This window comes from Leptonychotes weddellii, chromosome 1 (genome assembly GCF_054177405.1).
Source record: "Leptonychotes weddellii isolate Sample4059 chromosome 1, ASM5417740v2, whole genome shotgun sequence".
NCBI lineage: Eukaryota > Metazoa > Chordata > Mammalia > Carnivora > Phocidae > Leptonychotes > Leptonychotes weddellii.
Genome location: NC_138369.1, coordinates 126,458,907 through 126,472,933, shown reverse-complemented (window position 1 = coordinate 126,472,933; position 14,027 = coordinate 126,458,907). Strand labels below are relative to the sequence as shown.

Genomic DNA, 14,027 nt, shown 5'->3' with positions numbered 1-14,027 from the left:
CTTCAGAGAAGTCTTGGATTTTCTTTTAAACCTTCCTGCTTTTCATCAAGGTTTGAAACATACCTAAAAGAGATAAGCCAATCCACTGGCTCTAACTTTTAAGGTATAAAGGACTGAGTGAGAGGCCAGAAGTCAAGGCAGAGTTTTAGTCTCACTTCACATGTGATCTTGTGCTGTAGCCACGTTCTCTCTGCAGACTTTTGTTTCCTCATCTGAAAAATGAGCAGTTGGACTGGTTGACCTGGGGCCCAAAGGTTCTGCTGGGACCCAAAGAGCAGAAACAAGAAATATATTGACATCTACTCTAGAATGCCAGTAAAAACTCATAAGGCTTCAGCTTAGGGACAGATTAAAATATATCTGGCTCTTTGTCATCTGTAAATATCGACTGCACAGGCCTTGGGATTCAGCCTGAATTAAATATGCCCAATGTGTTTTCCTGAGATCAGAAATACATCATAGACAGAGAGACAAGACACAGAAGCTGCTGAATGACCACTGAACAGGTAAATATATTAACATGATGCAGACGCCCAGATATGAGATGTCTCATAGCTCTGGGAAACGCTGCTGGCCTGCTATACGTCTATCCATGCAAAAATTCATATATCCATTCATGCATCCATCCATATGCATTCACCCACTGATGCATCCATGCATGCCTGCATCCATCCATCCATCTATCCATCCATCCATATATCCATTTATCCATTTATCCATCTACCCATCAACTCACCAGTCTGCCCGTCTGTCCCTCTCACTCACCCATACACTACATGAGACACGGGGATGAGCGCCATAACAAGGAGGCCTGGAAAAGTGTTGTGGGGCTTGGATGACGGGAGACACCCCTTCCAGCTGGAGACCTCAGAGAAGGCTTCATGGAGGAGTTGGCGCTTGAACTGAGTTTTGAAGGATGGGCAAAGTGTAAAGAAAGCAGCATGTGAGCAAAGGCCCCGAGATAGGGAAGTACTGTGCTTGTCTGGGAACACAATGACTAGTCAAGAAAGAAGGTCACGTAAGAAAGAAGATTGAAGAAACATTAACTTTGGGCATCAAGGCAATTAAGGAGACTTTGGAACCAGCTAGTTTTACAGTAGAGGGAGCGGGAGAGAAGGAAGTGAAGAAGGCGAGAGGGGTGGGGAGTCCCTAGACATTAACTGGGCGAGTTCTGTTACGGGAAAGGGTGTGAATAAAATATGGAAAGGCAAAAGGAAACCCTGCATATTGCGTGAAGCTTTACAAGTGCTTCACGTTCGGTCTCTAAGAGTCCTACAAGTAACTCTTTATACAACTTTGAAAAGTCAAGGAGACTTTACGTTCCTAAGAGACTCATTAAGGACTGGGAGGTAGGAGGGTGTGAAAGGGATTGTACTGTTTTTGTGTGAGACAAGAGCCTTTCTACCTTCCTGCACCTGGCCCTCTTAGGCTATTTTTCTGGAACTGCAGAAATGGAAGGTCGAGTGGGAGGAGTCCACTGCTGTGCACTGAGCCAGACGGTTGCGCCCTGGGCGTGGAGGACGAGAAGACGAGTGGACACCTGGGCTGGAATCCGTCTCCGCTCCTCTTTAGGTGCGTGACTCGGGAGAGTTGTGCAGTCTCTTTCCAACGGTATCATTAAAATGTTTATAGTAAGGATTGATTATAGTGAAATATGAGAAGAGAAACAAACCCTAGACTTTAAGCCCCCCAAACATGCTGACTCTTTCACAAATTATCTCATTTTATCGCTGTAACCCACTGGGGGAGGAACTGAGTCCCCTATCTTGCAAATAAGAAACTGGAGACCAGAGAGTTTGAGTAATGTCCCCAAGATCACACAGCAAGTTAAGCGGTGGCAGAACGATGTTCCAAACTCCACACACAAGTTCCTTAGCGATTTCTATGCTTCAGTTATTGTAGAACTCTTGGAGACATGGCTTCCTGACTGCCTTGAGCTGTCAAATAATTAGCATCTATCTCTGTAACCGGGTTTAAGTGGAAGAAGGATGGAAGGGTATGGGAGGGAGGCAGGGAGTGTTAGAGGAAAATAAAAAGGAGTGGAGACAGTTGGGAGGCAAAGTGACATTCAAGTTCCCGAAATGGATTCTTCAAAAGTGGGGGAAGGAGAGTGGGGGCGGGAGGAAAGAGGAGCCAGGCAGTGGGGATGACTAGGCCGGCTGACCTCAGTGCCCTGCGGCTGCCCAGCACATACTCTGCCCCGGCTAGGGGACCTAGTAACCACAGTGGGAGGCAAAGCAAATAATGCTTTGTTGGTTTTGCTAAAAGAAAATAAGAGAAACACGATTTACTCCCTGAGGCCCATGTGCTGAGCCAGCTGCTTCTGGGGGCCCCCTTGCTGGGCTGTGGTCCTCTGCCCCTAAGATACCTTGGGCGTTCAAGTGAAGGAAATCCAGGCTTTTCAGCGGTGGTGACTTTTCCTTTTCTTATAATCTACAAACAGTACAGTGCTCAGATCCTAAATGTTCTGTTCTGACCCATGCATGTCAAGGCCCAGTACATTTCTGTCACCCCAGAAAGTTGGCTCGGGGTCCTTCCTAGTTAATCCCTGCCTCCCCCAGCAACGGTGATTTGACTTCTGTGGGCATTGTTCAGTTTTGACTATTCCGGAGTTTCACATAAATGCAATCGTACCGGATGTTGTTCTCATGTCTGTCTTCTTTTACACAACGTTGTATTTTCGAGATTCATCCATGTGGTTGCGTGTCTCAGTAGATCATTTTTATCCATCAGTAGTATTCCGTTGTATGAATACAGTGCAGCTTATTTGATCTGTTCTCTGGTGATGAGCCTCTGGGTTCTTTCCAATTTTAGCCTATAGTGAAAAAAGCTGCCGCAGCCATTCATGTATGAGACTTTTTGGAGACATATTTTCATTGCTTTTAGGTGAATACCTGCCAGCAGAACTAGTGGGTCACGGGGTGGGTGTGATGGTGTGCTGGAGGGGACTGGAGCTGGCTAGCAAGGGCTCATTTCTTCCCAACGCTGCTTTCACTCATGCCATGTTGGCAGCTCGAAATCGGCCCTCGTAGGAGTATTTCTACCAGGGAGATCAGCAAATGCCACAAATCAGGCTTGCTTTTCTTCTGGGGAGCCCAGAAGCATTAAACGCTTACCAGTATACCACTGGGTGGCTGTATGTTTAAATTTTTAAGAAACTTTTTCAAAGCGGCTGTACCATTTACTATTTCTACCAGTGATGTATGAGGGTTCCAATTGCTCCACATCCTCTCCAACATCTGCTGTTGTCAGTTTTTACTCTAAGCCCTTCTGGTAGGTGTGCGGGGGTATCTCACTGTAGTTTTAATTTTCATTTTCCTGGTGACTGCTGATGTTGAGGGCTTTCACACGTGTTTATTGTGGTCATTTGTGTGTCTTTCATAATGGTCTGTTTAGCCTTTGGTCATGTAAAAAAGTTGGGTTGTCTGTCTTTTTATTATTGAGGGGCAGGAGTTCCTCTTATATTCTGCATGTAAACCCTTTGTCCGATTTATGTTCTGAGAATATTTGCTCCTGGTCTGTGGTTTGCCTGTTTATTCAGGGTATAATTTTTTTTTTTTGTGAGCAGACATTTACAATTTTGATATTACACAGTCTATCAGTGTGTTTTATTTATGGCTCATATTTGCTGTGTGCTCTCTGAGCTATCCCGTCCGTCGTGCGTCCTCTGCCTGGAGTGGCCTACCCCGTTGCCTCTGTCTGGGGAACCCCTCATTTGTCATCTGTCATAAATAGGGCACCCTTTCTGGATTTCAACTAGCAGCATTTCTGGACACTGTACCCCCACTTAGTTCATACCTCTTTGATCATGCTACAGTGTAACTGTCTCTTTCTGGGTCTTTCCAACTTACCTGATGCGGAGCCCCAAGTGGGGATTGCAGGTCTTCTGGATTGTACTCTCGTTTGCACCTTCCCTTCCTCCTTCTCTTCTGCTCCTCGACCCTTCTCTCATCTCCCTCTCAGCACCCTGCTGGGAGGAGGCCCAGAGCAGGCTCACAGGGAATGCTAACTGATGGAGTGAATTAACTTGAATGAACTCAGGACCTTGTGAGTCTTCATGGTTGACCTCTTTGTCCTTCGGTTACGTTGTAATGGTCGAGAATATATTGGGGGTAGTTTATGTCACAGAACAAAAGCGAGTTTGAAAAGCTCTATCAGGTTCTATCAAAGGTAGAGCCATTGAGAATCCTCAGTGAGGAGTCACTGAGGATCAAGTGCGATTCTTCTGGGAAAAGGTTAAGGCTGGGCAGCTCTGTGTTCTTGTGTGTGGTATGGGGAGGTGGCCGGAGCAGGTGTGTGCATGGAATCTAATCTGTCCTGCATCTAAACTTTGAGACCCGGTTAACAAAGCACTGGGCTGGTGGTTAGACAAACCTGGGGTCAAGCACATTTACAGCTACGCGACCTCAGGCAAGTGACTTCAGCTCTTAAATCCCTGTTTCTTTAGGTATAAACCGGGGGTAATAACAGCACCAGTCTCACTGGGTTGTTGTTGGAATTGAAGGCAATGTACATAAGACAGCTCTGGAAATAGTGAAGTTTCCAGAACAGTTCCTGTCCCCTAGGATTTGGGCAGCCCCTCTGAAGAATATGGAGAATGCTTGGTGGCTTCCCTACTCTGTGGAGTTCTGTGAGCTGGAAAGCTCCCTGGGATCTCCAGCTTCAGGGCCATATCTGACCTGGGCAGTTAGATACATTTCTGGAGCTGAGGGAATTAGAGGGGTCATGGGGAGTCCACACAGACGCCCAAGTGAAGCAGAATACAGGAATGCCCACCATCCCAAAGAAATGAATGTCCACTCCAGATTCTGAGGGCCCATTTTTGAGGTGTGTTCTACTTGTCTGTTTTTGCATCTCTCAAATGGTCGCTGGAGTGGGCTGATCAAGGCTTCCACAGCCCATCAATAAACAGGGACTTGTGGGAGGGGATTCTGAGCAGAGATCGGCAGCCCCCACGTTACAGACTCAGGGGTAGAGGAAGGACATGATAGTGTCCCCCACCCCACATGCCTTTGGCAGTTCCCACCTGAATCTGGAGGCAAGAACAGTGCTGCCTCCAGCGAGCCCCGCCTCCCTGAGTCCAGTACAACCCCTCCCCCCCCCGCCCCCCCCCCACCCCCGTGCTGACCCCAGGGTGCAAATAACCCACTCTCCTTTTCCTCTTGGTCTTTTCCAGAGAATGGCCTGAGAAAGTGGGAGTCAGCTCGTGTGCATGCCAGGAGGGGCTCCCTTTGGCCTTCTTTCCTTCCATCACTTCTCCGGGTCGCTGTCCCGCGGGCCTTCAGCATCAAGGTTTGCCACGCCCGGCTTGCACAGTGCCCGCGCGGTGGGTCCGGACGCCGGCAGCCCTGGAGAAGGCGGAGCGGCGGGCGGGAGTCAGAACCTGCGGGCGGCCGCTCGGCGCTGCCTTGACTCTCGGCCAGGCCTGGCGCGGCGGCGGCTGTGGAATGTGTGAGCGCCATGTGTCACCGCCCCAGACTGTGGGAAAACGCTGCTCTGCTCACCTCCCAGAAGCTGCCCCGCGCCCGCCCGAGCGGGAAACAGGAGCCGCCCGCCGCCCAGGCCCGGCGCGTTTCCCAGCGGACCGCCTCGGGGCCCCGGGAGGGCCCTCCCCCACAGCGGCGGACCCATCTAGTCTCCGTGGGCTCCACCAGGCTAGCCATGGTGGATGGAGCAGCCTTCTAGGCGCAGACCCCACTCAGAGAAGGGCCTGGGGAGCAGGCGGGGCGGCTGTGGCTGGAGGGGGGTGGGGAGGACCCACCCCACCGCTGGTGTCAGACGGGCACACCTTCCTGGTCCCCCACCGGGCACCCTGAGGTTGGGCCCAATGACCTGCAATCTCTGAGCCGGAGGCCACACTGTGCCTACTTCCCCCAAGTAAAAAACAGCTTCCTCCAGGGCCAGGCAGGTGATCTGGGGGGCCTTCACTTTCTAAGGGACCCACAACTCCAGCCCAGTGCCTGGTTTAAGTGGCAATCAGGTGGGCCTCAATAATCCCCCGGACCGAGGCCTTCTAAGCCCAACCATGTTGGGGGACTTATCCAAGGCCAGCCTGCTGGGTAGCCCCAGAGTGACTTCTAAAGGCCTAGTGCCCCTTCTGCCACACCCTGGTGCCCCCCCCCCCACCTCAAGGCATCATGCTCCTTCTCAGCAGCCTGGTGCCCCTCATTGAGTTCCCTGCCCTAACTAGAGAAGTTGGGAGTGAGGCACATGGGGATGAGGGTAAACCAGACATCCTGGGATTCCAGCAGCTTGGCCTCAGCTCAGCCTCCTGCTACCAGAGGTCCTCTTCCTGTGACCTCGGCCTGTGTGCCTTGGGGTACCTCACCCTACAGGCCTGTGATCCTGGTTAGTGAGCCCCCCGACTGCATCTCTGCACTGGATGGGCATCTTCCCATGTCTGCACCTCGCTTTTGCTTGTCCTTCAATGTCCCATCCTGAGGCCGGGGTGCAACCCCTCTCCCCTCCCCTGGAACTCCTGAAACACTTGATTCCTGGTCCTTCCAAGGCCGTTGTAGAGCTTAGAGCTCGTGATCTTCTCCTCCCTTCTACAATTTCTTTCTTTCTTTCTTTCTTTTTTTTTTTTTAAGATTTTACTTATTTATTTGACAGAGAGAGACACAGCGAGAGAGGGAACACAAGCAGGGGGAGTGGGAGAGGGAGAAGCAGGCTTCCCGCGGAGCAGGGAGCCCGATGTGGGGCTCCATCCCGGGACCCCTGGATCATGACCTGAGTGGAAGGCAGACGCTTAACGACTGAGCCACCCAGGCGCCCCTCCCTTCTACAATTTCTTAAGGATAGAGACTATGTTGCCGTCCTTTCTATATCCCCACAAACAGTAGTTTGGGGGTTTTGCTTATGATATCTGCTCTGTTTGTTGGCTGAATCAACTAGCAAATTAATGCTTTTCAAATGCAATCTATCACTGGCTCACAGTCTCACTCACCAAGTGTGCGACTTTGGGCAAGTTACTTACCCTCTTTAAGTCTCAATTTTCTCACTTATAACATGGAGATAAGCTCAACTGGTATTGGGTCTGAAGCGACTTGTGTAGTGAGTGGTTAGCACAATGCAGATGCTTTATAATGTATGTATATATATACACACACATATATATAATTATAACATATATATGAAATTGCTGAAATATTTAGTGCATGGATGCTTTTCAGTATGCATATAAAATATGCAGATAAATGACAAGTATTTTCAGTGGCTACTCAATATGAATACACCTGTCTCTTTGGCAGCTAGCCTGCTGGTTGGGGAAATTCCCTGTTTCATTAGTGTGAACCATCTTTTGTGCGCTTGCCCCTTCCCAGTGCCCTCCTGTGGGCCGTGGTGGCAAAGCCAAGATTGGACGTAGAGAAGCAAATGTCTGGGGGTGGTAAGTCCGTGCCTCTGAAGGCACCCACGGCCTACGAGACTTCTGTCCCTCCAGGATTGCTGCTCCTTCTCCAACAGTGCATGACTTTTTACCAGCTAAGCATGTCTTGAGCATCTGCTGTGTGCAGTGCTTTGTGTGGGGCCTTTGGGTGATACAATCTTCCCTGCAAAGAGCTTTTTTTTTTTTTCCGTATTGGAGGAGCAAAATGGGCACACATAGGGAAAATTAGGGAGTCAGCAGGATAGAGTGTCACTCATTTAGTGCTAGCATGTGAGGGGCAGGTGACAAGGGACACAAGGCTCGGAGGAAGGAGAGAGCAGTGACGGTGGGAATTATTAGTCAGCTGGGGCTGCCGTAACAAAATACCATAGACGGATGGCTTAAACAACAGAGGCTCATTTTCTCACAGTTCCTTCTGGAGGCTGGGAAGTCCAAGATCAAGGTCATGGTTCATTTGTTTTTTGGTGTGAGCTCTCTTCTTGGCTTATAGCCGCTACTTTCTCACTGTGTCCTCATGTGGCCGAGGTGGGGGAGAGAGCGAAAGAGAGGGAGAGAGAGACAGCTCTCAAGTGTCTTTTCTTATAAGGACACTAATGCTATCGGATTCGAGTAGTACCGTTATAATCTCATTTAACCTTAACTACTTCCTGAAAGGGCCTGTCTCTAAAGGCACTTCACACTGGGGGAGTCAGGGTGTCAACATATGAATTTTGGGGGGACAGACTTCAGTTCATAGCAGTGGGGTAAGGGTGACTCAGTCTGGAAAGAGACCTCTTTGGATAGGCAGGCAGAAGGCATGCCTGGTGAAGGGAAGAGCGTGCGCACAGGTGCAAGGACAGAGCTGAGTGCGCAGTGAGGAACCTAACATGGCTGGTACCAAAAGCATGTGCCAGGTGGGAAGTAAGTTTGAGAAGCTTGGGGTATGGCCAGATGATGGAGAATTTTGAAGGCTGAGTTTATGCACGGCGTGCCTGGAAATAGGAGCTGAAAAAGGTGTGGGGATGGAGGAGTAAACGCGTGTGAAATGACATGGCCACAAGAGGCTTTAAAAGCTTCTCACAGGGAAAAGTTATGGGAAACCTCACCCTAGTCTTCACATGAGGACACTGAGGCTGAGAAAGGCCAAGGGACCAGACTAAGGCCAATAGCAGGTTAGTGGGATGCCAGCTTAGATATGGTGCTTGGCTGGCTCCGTAGTGGACCCACCTTCCATTGTCTACCTCGGCGTCAGAGCACCAGGTGGGGAGAAGGGCTCAAGGCAGGGTCCACTTGCTGGGCTGGAGACTGGTGACCAGAGGGAGGAGAGAGCAGAGGCAAAATCAGCTGGAGCCTGCAGCAGTGATGTGGATGCCCCCCACCTGGCTGGGGCAGGAGCAGCCTACGGGAACCTGTCGGCAGCCGTGGGGAGTGGATTTGAACCCATCTTGAGGGGTGAGGAGAATCTGGAATGATGGGCAGGAAGAAAGACGGGCGTTGTATATGTGTTGGGCTATTTCGGTGGCTGTTATCATAGCCGTTCGAGATGGCACCCTGAACTGTACATTTCGGTCAATGCTTTAAATAGTAGCACACTAGATCTGACCAAAATCCAAACAACATGACAGGACAGACAGAAACATCTGGAAGATATTAAGTGTCTGTGAGCCGGGTTTATCTGATAAGTCAAAATTCATGGCTCTGACTTCTAGGGAAACTCATTATTTTCTAGACGAAGAAACTGAGGCTTAGAAAGAATAAAAGCTGCCTAGAGTCTCACAGAGAGTAAGTGGCAGAGCTGGTTGACCCAAGATCCATCTGGCTCCAATATCTGTCCTCTTTCCACCCCCATGACGCCAACACTGGGTCTGTTTGACACTTGGATATCAGGTATCCACGTGGTAACTATATTTTCCAAACCCCAAACAAGGACACATGGTCGGACAAGTGTGAAGCCACTTCTGGGGACAAGAGACCAGAATGTTTTAAATTAAGACCATCCTAGCAAATCCAGGACATCTGGTCATCAGAGATATCTAGGGGCTGCCCACACCCTTGGCACGAGGCTGGCTTTTGCCATTTAATATCCTTTTCCATCCTGAATGCCCAAGATCTATTTTTTGGTTGGAGCATATGCCACGGACAAGTGAGAGATACTTAAAAAGATCAAACAGCTGGAGAGAGATTGCAAGGGACATTCTTTTTAGGGCCACCTAAAAGGGGAGATAGCAGGAGAGGGCAGGGCGGTGGCAGAGGCTCAGGAGACTAACCCACGGCTCTAACTCCTGGGAGGTGTGAGGCACTGGAAACTGAGGGCTGGAAGCTGGGGGCAGATTAATGCTGGCAGATTTTCCCTGCTGTCAGGAATGCAGCCCCTCCTCCCCCTCGCCCTCCTCTTTTCTCATCTCTCCCCCTTGCTCTTCTTCTTGAACTTCAGCCGCTCCCTTCCTGCCTCCCACTCGCATCTGCAGCTGTGCGTCTGGCACCCAAGGGAGGGGACGGCTGGCTTCACTAGGTGCTGAGAGGACTGGAGAGCCTGCTTCTGGGAACCCGACCCAGCAGTGGCAGGATTGTAGAAACGCACCGTTCTGTATGCGGGTCGTACGTGAAGCTGTTCTGTGAAGAATTGGGCCACATGTGTTTTGTATTCAGTGGGAGTTGGGGTCAATGTCATGTTGATGTTGTTAGGATAAAATGCCAGTCTTCAGAGCAGTCATCTGGGGAGGCCTAATGGCCGTAATTTGAGGTTTGTGTATCTGAGGTTGTGTGTTTGTCTTATTTAAGAAATGAAAAGTGGGGGCGCCTGGGTGGCTCAGTTGTTAAGCGTCTGACTTTGGCTCAGGTCGTGATCTCAGGGTCCTGGGATGGAGCGCCGCAGGGCTCCCTGCTCAGCAGGGAGTCTGCTTCTCTCTCTCCCTCTGCCCCTTACCCGTGCCCCCCACCCCCGCTTGTGTGTGCAATCTCTCTCTCAAATGAATAAATCTTTTTAAAAAAGATTTTACTTATTCATTTGAGAGAGAGAGAGACGGAGACAAAGACAGAGATAGTGAGAGAGAGCACAAGTGGGGAGGAGAAGGAGAAGCAGGCTCCCACTGAGCAGGCAGCCCGACGTGGGGCTCCACCCTGGGATCATGACCTGAGCCAAAGGCAGACACCCAACCAACTGAGCCATCCAGGCGCCCCATCAAGTAAATAAAATCTTTAAAAAAAAGAAATGAAAAGTGAGGTGGGAGGTGGTGTGTGAGTGTGCGTGTGTGGGGGCGGGGGGAGAGAGAGAGAGAGATTTGGCATTTGCTAGAAAACACATGATCGTAGAGTATTAGGGGCAGGCCTCAACGAATGTATGGTCCATCCTCTTCACTTTTTTTTTAAAAAAATATTTTATTTATTTATTTGACAGAGAGATAGAGAGAGAGTACAGGTAGGCAGAGAGGCAGGCAGAGGGAGAGGGAGAAGCAGGCTCTCCGCTGAGCAGGAAGCCCAATGTGGGGCTCGATCCCAGGACCCTGGGATCATGACCTGAGCCGAAGGCAGACGCTCAACCGACTGAGCCACCCAGGCGCCCCTATCCTCTTCACTTTATAGATGGGACACTAAAGTCTAGACAGAAAAAGTTACTTTTCTAGGGTCAATAGCCAGTCAGTGGTTGTACTGGGCATGGTCTCCAGGTCTTCTAGTTCAAGTATAAGGCTTCCCCTTCCCCTGTCAGGCCATGTTCTGCCATCTCATACACAAGCCCTAAGACAGGAGCAGGGAGGTGGGGGAGGGGAGAGGGGATGTGATCTCTAGTGTCAGGGTCTCACAGGCTACTTGGGAAGGTCATGACCCCACTAGAGAACAGCTCCAAACTGTACTGGCTGGGATGTCAGATCCAGGGAGACAGCCCAGGGGCCTGGAGAATTGAGATGCAGGTACAGCCATCCAGGCCCAGAAGGTTGGGGAAGGGGGGGAAGGGCTGCAAGGAGCCACATCCACAGCTGCCATGATGTGACATTTCCTTCAGTGACACTTTTTGCTTCAACTCTTGTCTGGAGGTGGCTTGTTGAATTCCATTGTACCAGTACTTTGCTTTCCCTGAAAAGCCCATTAAATTACAAATTGATGGCTCCTAAAACTTCTTTCTCTGAAGAGAGTTAAATGTCTGTGACAGGCACAGAGAAGCTACCAGTTAAGATCTACTTCTTAGCCCGATGTGCTGAAGGAAGACCATTAACTAAGTGGCTGGCAAGGCTAATTTGTCATTCCAGTCTTTTAACCTATTGTGCCTTTATAACGTTATTCTTCCAAAGCATTTCAGAAGTTTCTCTGTCTGGTTTCCCTTGGGGAGAACCAATTAGCAAGCAGTCCTTACCTGCCCGCAATGAGTTATCATTAAAGTTACTCATCTAGTTTTCCTTTTTATCCGGAAACTTGGTTGAGAGCCTCTGGAAGGCGAGGATCCTGACTTACTCATCTCTGCATCTCCATGATGGTTTCCATGAGCTCCTGCCCAGGGCTGGCTCTCAGGGAACTTCTGTTGGATTAAACTGGTGATCAAAGCTGGTGGCATGTTCAAGTCATTCCTCCAAGCCTTGAGATGTGCACAGCTAGATCTATCAGCTATGAACCCATGGTCATACTAACACCTTACATGAATTTCCGCTGTAAGCAATGTCACCTGATGGTGAGCGTCTTGAGGAACTGAATGGAGTTTTACTCATCTTGGGATTTTTTTTTTTTTTAAGATTTTATTTATTTATTTGAGAGAGAGAATGAGAGGGGGAGGGTCAGAGGGAGAAGCAGGCTCCCTGCTGAGCAGGGAGCCCGATGCGGGACTCGATCCCGGGACTCCAGGATCATGACCTGAGCCGAAGGCAGTCGCTTAACCAACTGAGCCACCCAGGCGCCCCCATCTTGGGATTTTTATGCTTAGCCCAGTGCCTGGTACAAAGTAAGGGCTCAATAAATGTTTATTGGATTCTATAGAAACAAAACACATTTTTTTAATTAGACAGCTTCTGTCCCCAGACTTAGACTACATACCATTACAAGTAAAAGAGATTAAAAAAATCATTGCCTCCTTTGGAAACTGTGCTATTAGCTTCTTTTTCAAGGTCAGTAATTCTGATCTGATCCCTGTCGTTCACACAAGAAGTCACAACTTCCCTGATACTTCAAAGTCCCTTTCTCTTACCTAGACTGATTTTTTTAAATTTTAATTTTTTAAAGCACAGACCCATCTTTCATCTATACAGGACAATGTATCTGGGTTGACAAGATGTTTTCTCAGTTTCCTCATCTAAGCAAGCTTTAATCAGTTTGTTCCTGCCTTGTTCTAATGCTGAAACACTTTTTTTTTGACCCAGAGTTTATGACAGAAATTTACATTAGGGAACATTTCTGCTTCCTTCTGGGATTTTCATCTTTAGATCATTAGGATAAGCACCCCCCCACCACCCCATTCTTTGGATGATCACTTTATTTAAGAACATGATCTTGGGCTGCACATTCATTCATGTGACTACCAACTGATCCAGATGAACTTTACTGGAATGTAAATACTGTAGCTGGAAGGCAAGATCAAAACCATTCCCTGTACAGAAATGTTAATCTTTCTATTGCCGAGGGGGAAACACAGAAGTTTAACTCGTAAGGCGATTTCACGCATTTTTACATTAAGTAGAATCTTGTGTCCATTTGAATGGTTGCGTTTGTTTACAAGTGATAGGTAAAGGCCAAAGGTCCACAGAATCACCTGATGTTCCTGTTTGAATGTCAGTCCCACCATAGATGTTTGGAGAAGTCACCGTTCTGACCACAATATCAACTAACACCAACTACTAGTATTTCATCCACCTGAATTGTGTCACCAGAGATTAAATCAAAAGACTACATTTCCATTTCCATTTGTGTGTGTGTTTGTGTGTGTGTGTGTGTGTGTGTGTGTGAGATGTGGTGGTTGCCTGGTGGGTCTTGTAGGTTCATGCGAAATAGCAAGAGAGAAGTTAAACTTAATGAACAAACTGTAACACATTATTTTTTTAATGAAACAAGCTCTCTAGATTTCTTCTGTATATTACAAAATCAGTAGATCTTTCCATAAAGAAAGAGTAAATCTTTTTTGACTTATGTTTGTGTCATTGGATCACATTTAGATGGAACACTTTGGGAAGTTTGCCTCTCTGAAATCGATGGCAAACGGAGAGACTAAGAGTACATAAAATAGCCTAGGACCTTTCGGGATTCGAATGGCTCCAGGCTGTCCTTGCATGCAGACTTCCCTACTTCTGCCACCTCCAGCTCAGGCCCTCTCTTAGGCCAGGCCTAAAATAGGCTGTTTGCAAAAATTACCCTTGGGTTGAACGAATATTTCATGCAATTTCTTTCACCTGGCCAATCAATTATTGGATCTGATTGACCTAGAACCTTCTGGTTAGTATAACACCCTTCTATCTCTACCCCTGAAGAAAAAAAAATCGTCTATTATCTCGACAACAACAGCAACCGCACACATGCACACACACACTCTCTTAGAGCATTTTGAAATTTCAGTGAGATGCCTTCACTTATTTAGGCAAATTACACAAATAAAGTAAAAAGTTCACATCTGTTTTCAGCTTGCCTCTGGTAGCACTAGTGTTATTGGATTTTATAAAAAGGAATTCCAGTTACAGCAAGTACATTT

General features: G+C 48.4%; 2 long non-coding RNA genes across 2 annotated transcripts in view; both read left to right on the top strand.

Annotated features, from left to right (window-relative positions):
• LOC145723592 (uncharacterized) overlaps nucleotides 1-500 on the top strand; it is a 48,973-nt gene extending 48,473 nt beyond the window's left edge. Inside the window, exon 6 of the long non-coding RNA XR_014148813.1 lies at nucleotides 450-500. This is a non-coding gene — a long non-coding RNA (uncharacterized LOC145723592). The remainder of the gene's footprint in view (nucleotides 1-449) is intronic.
• A 383-nt stretch (nucleotides 501-883) lies between these two features.
• Nucleotides 884-13,461, top strand: LOC145723596 (uncharacterized). Its single transcript, XR_014148814.1, has 2 exons — nucleotides 884-1,572; nucleotides 5,177-13,461. It is a non-coding gene; the product is annotated as an uncharacterized LOC145723596 (long non-coding RNA).
• The last annotated feature ends 566 nt before the right edge of the window (nucleotides 13,462-14,027 follow it).